General features: G+C 43.8%; 1 non-coding gene across 1 annotated transcript; it reads right to left on the bottom strand.

Moving 5' to 3' along the window:
- Positions 1-1846: 1846 nt before the first annotated feature.
- LOC120259722 lies at positions 1847-1953 on the bottom strand. Its single transcript, XR_005536277.1, has one exon. It is a non-coding gene; the product is annotated as a small nucleolar RNA R71 (small nucleolar RNA).
- Between the last annotated feature and the right edge of the window lie 14765 nt (positions 1954-16718).

Raw genomic sequence — 16718 nt, 5'->3', positions numbered from 1 at the left:
TGTTGAGCATTACTTTTCTCAGGTTTTTACATTAATATGTGTGTTTTTATGTTACTTTTATGCAGGTAGGGTTGTGAGGCCGAGTATGAAGGAAATAGGCCAATGTGGATCATAATGCACCTATCTTGGAGGAGATCTTGCTAAGGTTCAAACGCGAAGACATATGTCAGGTGTGAGATGCTAGAGTGTGTGCCAACCTCCTCGTATTCGAGTGAGCACATTCATTTGGAGGGGCACAAAGGCAGTCACACTCGAGTATTCTGATTTATGCATATAAGAACAAGAGTTCCACCAATGTGCACATCATTGTAGCAGGTACTGCAGCAGCACTGTTCACAGTCGGCCGAGAAATCAGAGAAATAGAGAATCCACACGGGCATGTGGAAATTATCCACGCCCGTGTGGAAATTCCACAGGGGCGTGTGACATCATACACGCTCGTGTAGTCGCCCGATTCCAGCCCTATTTAAAGCCGATTTCAGGCCCGATTTCAGTATTTTTTTCTCAATCTTTTCCCCAACTTGTGAGAGGGCTTCGGCTAGGGTTTCGAGGGGTATTGGCCAAGGTTTTGGAGAGGTTAAACGGCTCCGACATCATGATTCCATTAGGAAGAAGGTTGGTAGGGGAGCTTCGATTGAGGCGTATCCTATACCGGATAAAGGAATCCTTGGACGACGAGTAGAGGACTTTCCACAAGACCATCGACACGACCATCAAGGGTGTTTCTTTATGGATTTATTGCTTTTACATTCGATTTCTTTGATTGTACTTAGCTCCATGGAGAGCTAAACCCCTAGTGGGTACTTGGGTGATTGTGAACCCTAGGATGTATTCGTTTCATTGAACTTCTTTATTATGCTTTCAATATATTGATGTTTATTGTGAGTTCCAACCTTGAATCCTTGATTGTATGAACATTTCCCCTAGAGTGACACTTGGGTTGAGAGTTCTTGTTGGTAACCTTGTGAGTAAGTGACACACCACGAGCGTTAGACAAAGCTAGGTTGGAGAGGGTTGAAAGGGTGAGTCGAGAGGTACAGGAGCGTCCCTTTTCCCCTCCGACGTGATAGATTCTACCTCCGTTCCTTGAGTTCTTTGCGCCCATAATAGAGTGAATGGTCTAAGGGATGAACCTCCGCTGGGGCCTAGTTGCGCGTGCAATGGAGTGAAGCGTTGAGGGGATCTTAGTATCTAGGGCTTAATTGTGGTTAGGGACCTTCCGCCTGGACCAAAGGGTTAGGTTTATAATTAGGAAGAGATTTATCACCTGGAATCCCTAGAGGTCATTGCAACTTTATTCGAGTGCGAGGTTGAGAGGTTATTTAATCTCTCATACGGGACATGAATAGAGTTAGGCATAGTTGACCTTAGATTTGGGACTATGTATGTAAGGATTTCCACGACTCACAATTGCATTGATTAGGAAGCATAATAGAGAGTTCTTGCACTTGAAACGATTTTCCTAGGTGAAGCATCATCCGAGTACCCCATCTTTATCGATTGCCTTGCCTCCTCCTTACTTTTGCTCTCTTACTTGTTGCTTTTAATTGTTGAGAATTGAATCATTATCACACTTATCATTGTTGATACTCCACATAGCTAAGAATCGAATTAAGTGTCTTTACTCCCTACTCCCTGTGGATTCAACCCCGCTCACCCGAGATTATTACTTCGACAAACCCATGCACTTGCGGGATATACGCAAGGGGACCTTGTCACCTTCCCATTTTCCTTGAAAGGGAGAGCAAAGCAGTGGCTACACTTATTACCTAGAGCATCAATTACCACATGGGAGAAGATGGTAGTTGTTTTTCTTGGCCGTTATTTCCATCCCGAAAAATCTGAAAAGCTTAGGAATTAGATCTTGTCCTTTGTACAATTGGAATTGGAGTCTCTATTTGAGATGTGGGAAAGGTTCAAGGAGCTCCTGAGAAAGTTCCCGCAACACGGATTCCCAGAGTGGATGATTGTTCACACCTTTTACAATGGTCTGAATCCGAGTACAAGGTAACTCTTGGATGCGGCAGCAGGAGGTACCTTAGGTAGCATGACCCCCGTTGAGGCCCGTTAATTAATTAAAGAAATAGGGTTAAATAGCTACCAATGGAATGCGAAGGAGAAGAAAAAAGGTGGCCAGTCTTCATGAGATAGATGTAGTGACTTCGTTGGCGGCTCAAGTGGAATCATTGGGTACGAAGTTAGATTTTCTAACTTTGAACAGAGTAGCGGCCGTGATTACTTACACCGCGTGTGGTGGAGGACACGCTCCCTCTAATTGCCCAATATCTGTTAGTGATGCATCTTCGATTGAGAACGTCGATTTTGTAGGTAATAGCATGAGGACTCAAGGGAACCCATATGCAACACCTACAATACAGGTTGGAAGAATCATCCCAATTTCTCGTGCAGCAACCAATATCCACAAAAGGCCATGGGGCCACCAGGTTTCCAACAACAAGGCACAAATGTGGAAAACAGAGTTTCAGGTTTGGAGACCCGAATGACCGATTTGGAAAAACCTTAACCAGGTTTGTGCAATCGTCAAATACAAGGTTTGAATCAGTTGAGGCTACACTTCGCAACCTGATAAGTGCTTGAGTAGACATATTTTTATATATGTTTTACATGCATTGAGCATCATTTTTACTGTGGTTTATGTCTCATATTGTGTATTTAGTGTTCTTTTATGCATATAGGTTGTGAATGCTTTAAAGAGTAAAAAGGAAGCAAAGATAGGCTATAAAGACACAATGTTGGGAGTTCTTGTTCAATTCAAGGATCAAGACACGAGAGCAGTTCATAAACGTGGAGATGTGTGCCAACTTCTAAGAAGATTCAAGTCAATTCACTATTTGGAAGGCCACAAAGGTAGCCACATCTTCATATTCCTTCTCTTTGTGAAGATTGCAAGACCTCTCAAAGATATGTCGATGAAGAAAAGTTTTATAGCCTACCGCATGGACGTGTGCCCGGACATGTGGCCTTAAGAGAAGAGTGTTCGGATTGCATTTTGTTAAAATTACTGTAGCGAAATTACTATTCATGCGGCCGCGTGGAAATTCTTGCAGCCAACGCGGGCGCATGGAAAATCCACACGGGCGCGTGAGGGCACGTGACAGACGCGATCTAAGGCCTATAAATAGCCATTTTGCCATATTCTTTCTCATCTTTTGTGCGGCTCTTGAGGGGTGAAACGGCTAGGGTTTGGAGAGGAGGTCTTTGCGGCTTTGGAGGCGCTTCGTCACCAACTTTGATCGATTCCTCCTCCGTCATAGCATAAAGGAAGCCACCGGTGAACCTAGCTTCGGAGTGGGTCCTTCAAGACGTCGAAGCTCTCCATCAAGGCCATCAGTTCATATATAAGGGGGTTTATTTCTATGGTTTTAATGTACTTTCATTCATTGATAGTGTGTTTTGTATGTTGCTCCATGGAGAGCTAAAACCCTAGAGGGTATTTGGGCTTGTGAACCCTAGGATTCTCATCTTTTGTGGATTTGCTTAGTGTTTCTATTTAATCCGAGTTTGATTAAGTTTTAATCTTGTATTCTCATTGCTTGCTTGTTTAATTAATCCTTGTGGTTGATTGGATTTGCATGATTTGTTGCCTTGGTGGGAGAGAGATCTCCATTAGGGTTAGAACCTCAAGATTGAAGAGGGTTGAGAGGGTAAATCATGAGTTAGTGAAGTATCCCCTTTCCCCTCCGATTGGTGTATTCTATCTCCATTCCCTAAGCTCTATGCAACCATATTTGGTGGGAGGCGTGAGATTGCTCGATTTCTCCGCCGGGACCTTGTAGGGGGTTAGGATCCTTCGCCGGGAATTAGGGTCGGATCAATCTTTAGGAATTGGATACACAATTTGGAATCCCTAGAGTGCTTTGCGGTCATTTGTGGTGTGAGGTGTTGAGATTGAGTGATTTCTCCACCGGGACCTCGTAGGGGACTAGTATCGGTGATCTAGAGATAGACCCGATTATGTTTGGATTTCCATGACTTAACTTACTCATCATAGAAACATTTTGCTTATCCGGTACCTAATACCTGAATCCTAGGGGAGCAATGCCCGAATACCCCACTTTTACTGATTGAGATTCTTCTTCCATTTTACCGTTGCATATTCATCTCCGGTGTTCATCTCTTCGCACATTAGATCACCACACTATCCCATTATCATTAGGCTAGATAGCAGAGAAGAAGTTAGTACTAGTAGTCCTGTTCCCTGTGGATTCGACTACCCGACTCACCGGGTATTTATTACTTCGACACCCGTGCACTTGCGGTAGGCACACGCATATTCGGACGTGTCACAACCATACCGCCTCCTTACATAATCTTGAAAATCAAGTGGTGCAGTGATAAGTGCTTGAGTAGACATATTTTTATATATGTTTTACATGCATTGAGTATCATTTTTACCATGGTTTATGTCTCATATTGTGTATTTGGTGTTCTTTTAAGCATATAGGTTGTGAATGCCTTGAAGAGTAAAAAGGAAGCAAAGATAGGCTATAAAGAAACAATGTTGGGAGTTCTTGTTCAATTCAAGGACCAATACACGAGAGGAGTTCATAAACATAGAGATGTGTGCCAACTTCCAAGAAGATTCAAGTCAATTCACTATTTGGAAGGGCACAAAGGCAGCCAAATCTTCATGTTCCTTCTCTTTGTGAAGATTGCAAGACCTCTTAAAGATATGTCGATGAAGAAAAGTTTTATAGCCTACCACATGAATGTGTGCCCGGATATGTGGCCTCAAGAGAAGAGTGTTTGGATCACGTTTTGTGAAAAGTACTATAGCAATAGTACGATTAGAACTATGCTGATACTATCGAGTACATTGAGCTCCTCACCGATTATCCTCATAATCTCACTCCGGGCCAGGTCTTCCATGATCTATGCAGTGGTCGTCAGTATTCCGCAAGCCAGTCTAAGGCCTCATTACTTACTCGACCAGCACACAGGTACATCCATGTTGTTCTTAGCGGGTCCGTGATAGGTCAGGGGATAGTACTGGTTCACTTCGCAGGGCAGATCTTTTGTATCTCCACTCCATGGTCCATGGAGTCCCTCTACACTTAGGATATATGGTTGCTGACAAGATCCCCTAGCGTATATCCCGCAAGTGCACGGGTTTGTTGAAGTAATAATCCCGGGTGAGCGGGTATCGAATCCACATGGAGTATGGAGTAAAGACACTTAATTCGATTCTTAGCTATGTGGAATATCAACAATGATAAGTGTGACAATAATTCAATTCTCAACAATTCAAAGCAACAAGTAAGAGAGCAAAAGTAAGGAGGAGGTAAGGCAATCGATAAAGATGGGGTAATCACTTCAAGTGCTAGAACTCTCTATTATGCTTCCTAATCAATGCAATGGTGAGTCATGGAAATCCTTACATACATAGTCCCTAATCTAAGGTCAACTATTCCTAACTCTATTCATGTCCCGGAGGAGAGATTAAATAACCTCTCAACCTCGCACTCGAATAAAGTTGCAATGAGCTCTAGGGATTCCAGGGGATTAATCTCTTCCTAATTATAAACCGAACCCTTTGGTCCAGGCGGAAGGTCCCTAACCACAATTAAGCCCTAGATACTAAGATCCCCTCAACGGTTCACTCCGTTGCACGTGCAACTAAGCCCGAGCAGAGATTCATCCCTTAGACCATTCACTCTATTATGGCCGTAAAGAACTCGAGGAACGGAGGTAGAATCTATCACTTCGGAGGGGAAAAGGGACGCTCCTGAACATCTTGACTCAACCTCTCGACCCTCTCCAACCTAGCTTTGTCTAACGCTCGTGGTGTGTCACTCACTCACAAGGTTACCAACAAGAACTCTCAACCCTAGTGTCACTCTAGGGGAAATGTTCATACAATCAAGCATTCAAGGTTGGAACTCACAATAAACATCAATTTATTGAAAGCATAATAAAGAAGTTCAATGAAACGAATACATCCTAGGGTTCACAATCACCCAAGTACCACACTAGGGGTTTAGCTCTCCATGGAGCTAAGTACAATCAAAGAAATCTAATGTAAAAGCAATGAATCCATAAATAAACCCCCTCGATGGTCATGTCGATGGTCTTGTAGAGAGTCCTCTACTCATCGCAAGGGATCCTTTGTCCGGCCTAGGATACACCTCGTCGGATCGATGCCGACGAAAGCTCTCCCAATAACCTTCTTCCAAATGACGTGCGATGTCGGAGCCATAGAACCTCTCCAAAACCCTAGCCAATACCCCTTAAAACCCTAGCCGAATCCCTCTCTCAAGTTGGGGAAAAGATGGAGAAAAGAATACCAAAATCGGGGCCGAGTCGGCTTTAAATAGGGCTGGAATCGAGCGACTCCACAGGAGTGGACGGTACACGCGCCCGTGCAAAATTTCCACACGGGCGTGGATAATTTCCACATGCCCTGTGGATTCTCTGTTTCTCTGATTTCTCGGTCTGCGTTGAACAGTACTGCTACAGTATATGCTACATTGCTGTTCTATAGTGTTCGACCTGAATAACTTCCCAATTCCATATTTTCATCGGGGTAACGCAAACGGGCACACGTTTACGTCGTGAATCACTTGCTTCTTTATTGATATATATGTTGGTGGATCTCTTGTTCTTATGTGCATAAGTCGGAATGCTCGAGTGTGACTGCTTTTGTGCCATTCCAAATGGATGTGCTCACTCGAATGCGAGGAGGTTGGCACACACTCTAGCATCTCACACTTGACCTATGTCTTCGCGTTTGACCCTTAGTAAGCTTTCCTCCAAAATAGGTGCATTATGATCCACATTGGAATATTTCCTTCATACTCGGCCTCATAACCCTACCTGCATAAAAGTAACATAAAAACACACATATTAGTGTAAAAACCTAAGAAAAGTAATGCTCAACATAAGGAATGAACACTTCGCATTCATATCGCACAAGTACTTATCAGTTGCCGACTACTTTCGTCATCAGAGTAAATATTTGGGATTGGGAGCATTGTTTGCAGGACCCTATATCTCTCGTCATATGTTCAAGATGGGTCTTATCCACTCGGTTAGAGGCAAGGAGAGAGTTAGTAGTCCAGCACCATTGGGTTTGGCTACTCTGTATTTGATAGGCATTGTAAGACGTATAGGCTCGGGTGGATATGCACTTGTAGAATCGTCATCTGGGGACAATGAGGAGCCTGCTGAGGCTACAGAGGCACCACCTGCAGCCGAGACCATAGTCACTGAGGCAGCTCCGGCAGCATCAGCCGATCTCGAGTTCACGAGCGTCTGGCTCGACTCGAGGCTGCCGTTGTAACCATCCTTGAGAACCAGGCATGGATTTTGGAGTGTCTTGATCGTATTCAGCAGACTATTGACGAGGAGGTCTCATCCGCTTTTGTGCCAGCACCGGCCTGACTCCGGCCTGACTCACGATCGGCTGAGGCGTCATACTCATGAGACTGTTATTTTAGTTTCTTGCTCTTAGTTGCTTTGTTAGTAGTATTTAGACTTTTGTACTTAGAAAGGCTTCACCTTCTGAGAGTTATCTTCTTGTCTTTCTTTTGTGTGAGTATATGCTCTATTATGTTATTTGTCTGAACTCATCTTTTCTTTTACATTTTGTTGAGCTTCACTGAACCCCTTATATTCCGTGCAGATGGCGTTGAGAGTGATGTTGATGGTGTTTTAGTCATAGACATGATCATGTGATGTTGTCACATGGTCGTGTGAGCTTCACAACCTATACAACACGCCCATGAGTTAGACTTCACCAAATGATTAATGAGGAGTTGAGGGGCGTATTGTTTTACTTGCATTCCCACACACATTATGCTTCCATTGCTATTATTTTTATTGTGCTTGCATGCGTACATTGAGGACAATGTACATCTTAAGTGTGGAGGAGGTTTCACCTTATACGTGACTTTTACTTGTGTTTTCATGAGAATGCTCTTGTTGCCAATGAATGTTCACCTTAGGGTAAAGAGTTTAATTCTTAGTTTTTGGAGGTTATAAACATGGATTTTATCATGCTCTAGTTTTCATCCAATTCTATTGAATATTTTTGTCCAATTGGTCTTTGTGCACTTTTCTCGCTCATTAGACCTATGAAAGCTCTAGTTCATTATGTTTGGGACTTTAGTGTGCTAGTTTTTAGTTTAAAAAAAAATTAAAAAAAAAGAAGATTGTAAATTGTTTGTTGTTTGTACATAGGGGGTGGAAAGAGCTACCACCCATGATGTATGTAGCTACTCTCATAAGTCAGATAGTTGTTATGCCCTAATGAGAGAAAGAGCTATCTCATCGGATGTGTGAAAGCTACCATCCTTGGTAGAAAGAGCTACCACCTCGAAAGAGTGAAAGCCACTCGGGAGGCATCTTGGGAAAGGGCTACCTTAGAGGTTGTGTGAAGCTACTACCTATTATTTCTGTCTATAAATAAGTCCCATGTTAATATGAACTTGGTAGTGGACATAGTGTTGACATGAGTTGAGTTTTTCACACACACACGCATTCGGATTTTATCACTTTCATTTTTGATTGGATTGTTTGCTAGAGCATTGATTGTTTTGTCTAGTGTTTGATTCTCTCCATGACTATAGAATTTTATTCTTGTACTCTTTTGGTGAACCTAAGGCCAAGCACTTCTCTTTTCTTTCCATGAGTTTAGTGTTTAATTTTGCTTGAGGACAAGCAAAGACATAAGTGTGTGGGAGTTTGATAAGTGCTTGAGTAGACATATTTTTATATATGTTTTACATGCACTGAGCATTATTTCTACCATGGTTTATGTCTCATATTGTGTATTTGGTGTTCTTTTATGCATATAGGTTGTGAATGCCTTGAAGAGTAAAAAGGAAGCAAAGATAGGCTATAAAGACACAATGTTGGGAGTTCTTGTTCAATTCAAGGACCAAGACACGAGAGGAGTTTATAAACATGGAGATGTGTGCCAACTTCCAAGAAGATTCAAGTCAATTCACTAGTTGGAAGGGCACAAAGGCAGTCACATCGTCATGTTCCTTCTCTTTGTGAAGATTGCAAGACCTCTCAAATATATGTCAATGAAGAAAAGTTTTATAGCCTACCACATGGACGTGTGCCCGGACATGTGGTCTCAAAAGAAGAGTGTTTGTATCGCGTTTTGTGAATAGTACTGTAGCAAAATTACTGCTCACTCGCCCTCGTGGAAATTCCTGCAGCCCATGCAGCCGCGTGGAAAATCCATACGGGCGTGTCAGGGCACGTGACAGGCGCGGTTTTAAGCTTTAAATAGGCCGTTTGCCCTATTTTGGAGAGACCTTTGGCGAGGGTTTTCGCTTGCACTTTGAAGGCAAGGCGGCTAGGGTTTTGGAGGAGGTCTTTGGCGATATTGGGGGGCGTCCATCACCAACTTTGATCGATCTTTTCTCCGTCATAGCATAGAGGGAGCTTTCGGCGACCTAGCTTCGGAAGAGGATTCTTCAAGACATTGGGCGACCCATCAAAGCCATTATCACGAATTTAAGGGGGTTTTACTTCATGGTTTTCATGGCTTTTCATTGTAATAATCATTGTTTAGTAACTTGCTCCATGTAGGGCTAAACCTCAGTAGGTATTTGGGCATGTGAACCCTATGATCTATGTTTTTGTAATGATTTGCTTTATGTTTCTATTCAATCCGAGTTGATTTGAGTTTTAATCTTGTATTCCCATTGCTTGCTTGTTTAGTTAATCCTTGTGGTTGATTGGATTCACATGATTTGTTACTTTGATGTGAGAGGTCTCCATTAGAGTTAGAACATCAAGGTTAAAGAGGGTTGAGAGGATGAGTCATGAGATAGTGGAGTGTCCCCTTTCTCTTCCGATTGAGTGTTTCCTATCTCCGTATTTCCTAAACTCTATGAAAGCATATTTGGTGTGAGGCGTGAGATTGAGAGATTTCTCCGCCGGGACCTTGTAGGGGGTTAGAGATCCTTTGCCGGGAATTAGGGTTGGATCTATCTTTAGGAATCGGTTCCACTCTTAGGTGTCCCTAGAGCGTATTGCGGTCATATGGGGTGTGAGGTGTTGAGCCACCGGGACCTTGTAGGGGACTAGTACGGGTGGCTTGGAGGCAAGGGCCGGTTGTTCTTGGATTACCTCGACTCATTAGACTCGGTTTAGAAGCATTTAGTGAATTATGAGCTTCATGTTAGATCCTAGGGGGAGCATTGCCCGGGTACCTCATTTTTATCGATTGAGATCTCCTTTACTTGTCTTCTTGCTCGTTTGCTTGCTTATTAATTCTCTTGGAATTAGTTCATTTCATCACATCCATTGATACCGACTAGATAACTAAGAATTTGTTAATACTAATACTTCTGTTCCCTGTGGATTCAACTACCCACTCACCAGGGTAATTATTACTTCGACACCTGTGCACTTGCGGTTTACACGCATATTCGGACATGTCAGGAAGATTGTGAAGTCCTTATCGGAAAGGCCACATGGAAGTTTGCCGGGCAATACCGAGACCAACCGTAGAGACCATGTGAAGGCGATCACTTTGAGAAGTGGTCGTGAGGTCGATGGTAGGCTTCTGAGTGAGAAGCCAAATGAACACACACCCGAGGTTATAGAGATTAAAGAGGGAACAAGCAAAGAGAAGGAGGTGGCACCTCCACCATTCAAGCCAAGGATCCCTTATCCCTCTAGATTGAAGAATGACTAAGGGGATGAATAGTACAAGAAGTTCATGGGTTTGTTTAAGAAACACCTCATCAATATTCCTTTTGTTGAGGTATTGGCCTAAAAGCCTAAGTATGCCAAATCTTTGAAGGACTTGGTGACCAACAAGAGGAAGGTGGAGGAAAGTGCTTCAGTGATCTTAGATGCATCTTGCTCGGCGGTCTTGCAAAAGAACATGCCGAACAAGAAGAAAGACCTAGGAAGCTTCATCATTCCATGGAATATCGGCAATCTAGGTGAAGAAATAACATTGGCGGATTCAGGGGCTAGCATCAATGTCATGCCATACACCTTCTTTCAAAAGCTAGGCTTGGGCGAGCCTAGACCTACTCGAATGACTTTGCAACTAGCAGACTGAACGGTGAGACATCTGAGAGGCATTATCGACGACGTGCTTGTCAAAGTGGACAAGTACATATTTTCGGTTAACTTCATAGTGCTAGATGTTGATGAGGATGCGGATGTACCATTCATACTTGGAAGGTCATTTTTGCGGACTTCCAAGGTATTGATTGACATGGACGGTGGAGAGCTAACTTTGAGAGTTGGAGATGACAAGCTCACATACCACCTTGCTGAAGCCATGTGGCATTCTCTTGATTGCGATGATACTTTGTATTTTCTAGACGTTACTGATGAGATTGTTGATGAATAGATACAGGAGATGTTCAATCTGGATCCATACGAAGGCTTGTTCGACCAAGAGGAGGACAATGAAGAAGTAATGATGCTTGGTTCGACGGAAGAAGTACCATCTACCCTGGGGATCTTGAAGAAGGTGCTCCAAAAATTGAAGAGGGCTAGGAGACACCACTGGAAACACTCCAAGGGTGTTGGAGACGTGCATGAACCAAACAATTTGGGTGAACCATTTCAAGGTGGTATCAAGCCTGACAATTCACCCTCTACCCTTAAGAGATTTTGCTCATCATGTTTCCAAGCCATGGGTAAGAGGGCAACTTTCATCTATGAGCCCCCGAGAGCTAAGCCAAGGTACATCAAGCTAAGTGACGTTAAACAAGCGCTTCTTGGGAGGCAACCCAAGGGTTTACTATTTTCTTAGTGTTAGTTTAGTGTTGCCATGAATAAAGTGTTGAGTGTTAGTGTCTTGATTTTTACATACATGCGCTGTGATTTTATTGAGGGTTTTCAAGTTCATCGTGTGTGTTTCATGTGAATTTAGCGAAGTTTTGGTCGTTTGATCTATTTCTCATGTTTTCCATTGGTATAAATTGCATATTGGGGTAGGCTCTGAGTGTGTAAGCATGTTTATAAATTTTTTGCAGAGCCTGCAGAGTTTTCTAAGGGTTTAGAGAAAACACACGGGCGTGTGAAATTAACACACGAACGTGGTTTTGTATTGCGAGCTCATCCAGAGAAGGCATAGGGGCGTGGACTCACCACTGTGAAGGACCATCCAATCCTCGCACGCCCGTAGTTAATTTTTGCACGGTCTAGTGTAGTCCTGTAGAGATTGGAAGACTTTCCCAAAAGCACACAAGGGCGTGGACTCGCATGTGTGAATCTTTGCAGAAGAGCTCTCCCCATCCCGAAAAAACACAGGGGCGTGCGCTTGCCCCTATCAGATGGGCTTGTGAATGGCCATGCCCGTGTGAAATTTCCACATGGGCGTGGGCATTCACAAGCCCAAATCACGGGCGTGCGGAACACTTAGCAATTTTTCTTGGATGTCTAGAGCAGCCACAGAGGTATGCGGCTACCCCTGTGGGTTGGGCGCACGGGCGTGGGTATTTCTCACATGGGCATGTATTTACGTTTAGAGGCAGTTAGTATTTTCGCGAGAAAACACAGGGGCGTGCACCTACCCCTATGAAGCTTTCCTGTGGAGGTACACAAGAGGCGCGAATCCTTTTAAAAGGATTATTTTTCCTCTTCATCCTAATATCCTCCAGTTATCTGAGAGCACTTCTACATTGTTTCTCGACCTCATATTGCCAATTTGGAAGGATTTTACTTGGTTTTCCAGCCGTTTTCAAGGCTTTCTCATCTCAATTCTTTGATTTCCTTCGCAAATTCGTGATTTTCACCGATGAAATTAGTCAATATTGCTTTGTTTCTTCAATTAGAATGGTTATTTGTATTTAGAATGAAGTAAAAGCATTGTAATGGTGCATTTGTGAAGTTTAAAGCCGGGTCGTGCGTTTGTTCACGACCCATGGATCCACATCGGCGTGCGGAAATTCCACACGACCGTGTAGATTTCTGCAGCTATGTTGAATTAATTTGTTTGATCAATTCTCTTTTAATTTTCGCAGACTATGGCACCCAGGTCAAAGAAGCAAGCTGATAAGTGACAGCGAGAGTCACCCCCTGAGTCGGAGAGCATGAGATTTACTATCCCTGAACATCAGGCACGTTTTGAGCGTCTGTCGAGACTTTGATTTGGACAGACTTGATTCTTGGACACAAGTATGTGGAGAGATTTTCATCAAGGGGATGAGTTCCCTGATGAAGTCGAGGATCTCATTTCAGTAGATGGTTAGAGGTAATTATTGTCGATTAGAGAGCCAGCCATCCGTGTGCTTACACAGGAGGTTCTGTCGTCATTCGAGTTCGATAGATCCTATGCAAGATTCGACGACCTCGATGTAGTTCAATTTAGAGCACTTGGACATCACTATAGTCTGAGTATCACGTAGTTTTCATTTTATCTCAGCTTGTACAAGGAGGCATTTACAGACACTAAGGAGTACTCTCAGTTACTGATGGATTATCCTAGAGCTCTGACCCCACAGAGAGCTTACAGAGCATTATGGGGTCAGGGCCAGTATGCGCAGGGAGTGTCCAAGGCCACGTGCCTTTCCCGACCTGCATGCCGATATCTACATGCCATCATGAGCAGGTCGGTAAATGGTCGTGGTGATAGTACTGGCATTTTGAGCCGACAGGTGTTTCTGTACTTGTATTCAATGATGCAGCGCACACTGATCGATCTAGGGCACATCCCCCAAATGCCTAAGTATGCCAAATTCTTGAAGGACTTGGTGACCAACAAGAGGAAGTTGGAGGAGAGTGCTTCAGTGATCTTAGATGCATCTTCCCCTTGGTCTTGCAAAAGTATATGCCGAACAAGAAGAAAGATCTGGGAAGCTTCATCATTCCATGTAATATCGGCAATCTAGGTGAAGAAATAGCATTGGCGGATTTAGGGGCTAGCATCAACGTCATGCCATACACCTTCTGTAAAAAGCTAGGCTTGGGCGAGCCTAGACCTACTCGGATGACTTTGCAACTAGCGGACCAAACGGTGAGACATCCGAGAGGCATTATCGAGGACGTGCTTATCAAGGTGGGCAAGTACATTTTTTCGGTTGACTTCATAGTGCTAGATGTCGATGAGGATAGTGATGTACCTTTGATACTTGGAAGGCCGTTTTTGCAGACTTCCAAGGTATTGAGTAACATGGATGGCGGAGAGCTAACTTTGAGAGTTGGAGATGACAAGCTCACATACCATCTTGCTGAAGACATGTGGTAGTCTCTTGATTTCGATGATACTTTGTATTTTCTAGATGCTACTGATGAGATTGTTGATGAATACATACAGTAGATGTTCAATCCGGATCCATACGAAGGCTTGTTCGACCAAGAGGAGGACAATGAAGAAGTAATGATGCTTGGTTCGACGGAATAAGTACCATCTACCCGGGGATCTTGAAGAAGGTGCCCCGAAAATTGAAGAGGGCTAGGAGACGCCACCAGAAACAGTCCAATGGTGTTGGAGACGTGCGTGAACCGAACAATTTGGGTCAACCATTTCAAGGTGGTCTCAAGGCTGACAATTCACACTCTGCCCTCAAGAGATTTTGCTTATCATGTTTCCAAGCCATGGGTAAGAGGGCAACTTTCATCTATGAGCCCCCATGAGCTAATACATGGTACGTCAAGCTAAGTGACGTTAAACAAGCGATTCTTGGGAGGCAACCCAAGGGTTTACTATTTTTGTAGGGTTAGTTTAGTATTGGCATGAATAAAGTGTTGAGTGTTAGTGTCTTGATTTTTACATACATGTGCTGTGAGTTTATTGAGGCTTTTCAAGTTCATCGTGTGTTTTCATGTGAATTTGGTGAAGTTTTGGTCATTTGAGCTATTTCTCATGTTTTTCATTGTTATAAATTTCATATTGGGCAGGCTCTGAGTGTGTAAGCATGTTTATAAATTTTTTGAAGAGCCTGCAGAGTTTTCTAAGGATCTAGAGAAAACACACGGGCGTGTGGAATTAACACACGCCCGTGGTTTTGTATTGCGAGCTCATCCAGGGAAGGCACAGGGGCATGGACTCACCCCTTTGAAGGACTATGCAATCCTCGCATGGCCGTAGGTAATTTTCACACAGGCGTGTGAAGTCCTGCAGAGATTGGAAGAATTTCCCAAAAGCACACAAGGGCGTGGACTCGCCCTTGTGGGTGACCTTGTGAAAATCGCACGGGCGTGGGTAATTTCCCCACGCCTGTGTGAATCATTGCAGAGGAGCTCTCCCCATCCCAAGAAGACACAGGGGCGTGCGCTTGCCCCTGTGAATTAGGCTTGTGAATGCCCACGCCTGTGTGGAATTTCCACATGGGCGTGCGGAACACTTGGCAATTTTTGTTGGATGTCTTGAGCAGCCACAGGGGCATGCGGCTGCCCCTATGGGTCCGGCGCACGGGCGTGGGTATTTCTCACATGCCCATGCATTTACGTTCAGAGGTAGTGAGTGTTTTCGCAAGAGCACACAGGGGCGTGCACCTACCTTTATGAAGCTTTCCTGTGGAGGTACACAGGTGTGTGCAATTTCCACACGCCAGTGCGGATGTACAGAACTCCAAAAGCCATGAATCCTTTTAAAAGGATTATTTTTCCTCTTCACCCTAATATCCTCCAGTTGTCTGGGAGCACTTCTCATCTCAACTCAACGGTAAGCCCTATCTTAGATTTCCTTCACAAATTCATGATTTTCACTGATGAAATTAGTCAATAATGCTTCTTTTCTTCAATTAGAATGATTATTTATATTTAGAACGAAGTAAAAGCATTGTAATGGTGCATTTGTGGAGTTTAAAGCATGGCCGTGCATTTGTTCACGGTCCCTGGATCCACACGGCGTACGAAAATTCCACACGACCATGTGGATTTATGTAGCTATGCTGAATTAATTTGTTTGATTAATTCTCTTTCAATTTTTACAGACTATGGCACCTATGTCAAAGAAGTAAGCTGATAAGTGACCATGAGAGTCGCCCCCTGAGTCCGAGAGCATGAGATTCACTATCCCTGAACATCAGGCACGTTTTGAGTGTCTGTCGAGACTTCGATTTGGATAGACTCGGTTCTTGGACACGAGTATGTTGAGATATTTGCATCAAGGGGATGAGTTCGCCGATGAAGTCGAGGATCTCATTTATGTAGATGGTTAGAGGCAGTTATTGTCGATTAGAGAGCCAGCCATCCGGGAACTTACACTGGAGGTTCTATCGTCATTCGAGTTCGATAGAGCCTATGTAAGATTCGACGACCTCGACGTAGTTTAATTCAGAGCACTTGGACATCACTATAGTCTGAGTATCATATAGTTTTCAGTTTAGCTCAGCTTGTACGAGTAGGCATTTACAGACACTGAGGAGTACTCTCAGTTACTGACAGATTATCCTGGAGCTCTGACCCTACAGAGAGGTTACAGAGCATTATACGGTCCGGGCCAGTATGAGCAGGGAGTGTCCAAGGCCACGTGTCTTTCCCGACCTGCGTACCGATATCTACATGCTATCATGAGCAGGTCGGTGTATGGCCGTGGTGAAAGCACTGGCGTTTTGAGCCGACAGGAGCTTCTGTAATTGTATGCGATGATGCAGCGCATACTGATTCATCTAGGGCACATCGTCGCTGAGTAAATTCGACATCATGGCTAGTATGCTAGATTGAGATCAATCTTCTCTGGTCCATACATTACAATATTAGCTCTGGGTATGGGTTTCTTGGGCGCGATTCGTGGGCCTAGAAAACGAGTATACCTGTGCCCCTGA

This window comes from Dioscorea cayenensis, chromosome 4, assembly GCF_009730915.1.
Source record: "Dioscorea cayenensis subsp. rotundata cultivar TDr96_F1 chromosome 4, TDr96_F1_v2_PseudoChromosome.rev07_lg8_w22 25.fasta, whole genome shotgun sequence".
Taxonomy (NCBI): Eukaryota; Viridiplantae; Streptophyta; class Magnoliopsida; order Dioscoreales; family Dioscoreaceae; genus Dioscorea; species Dioscorea cayenensis.
The sequence above is the reverse complement of the archived record's forward strand: the minus strand, read 5'-3'. Positions and strand labels throughout refer to the sequence as shown.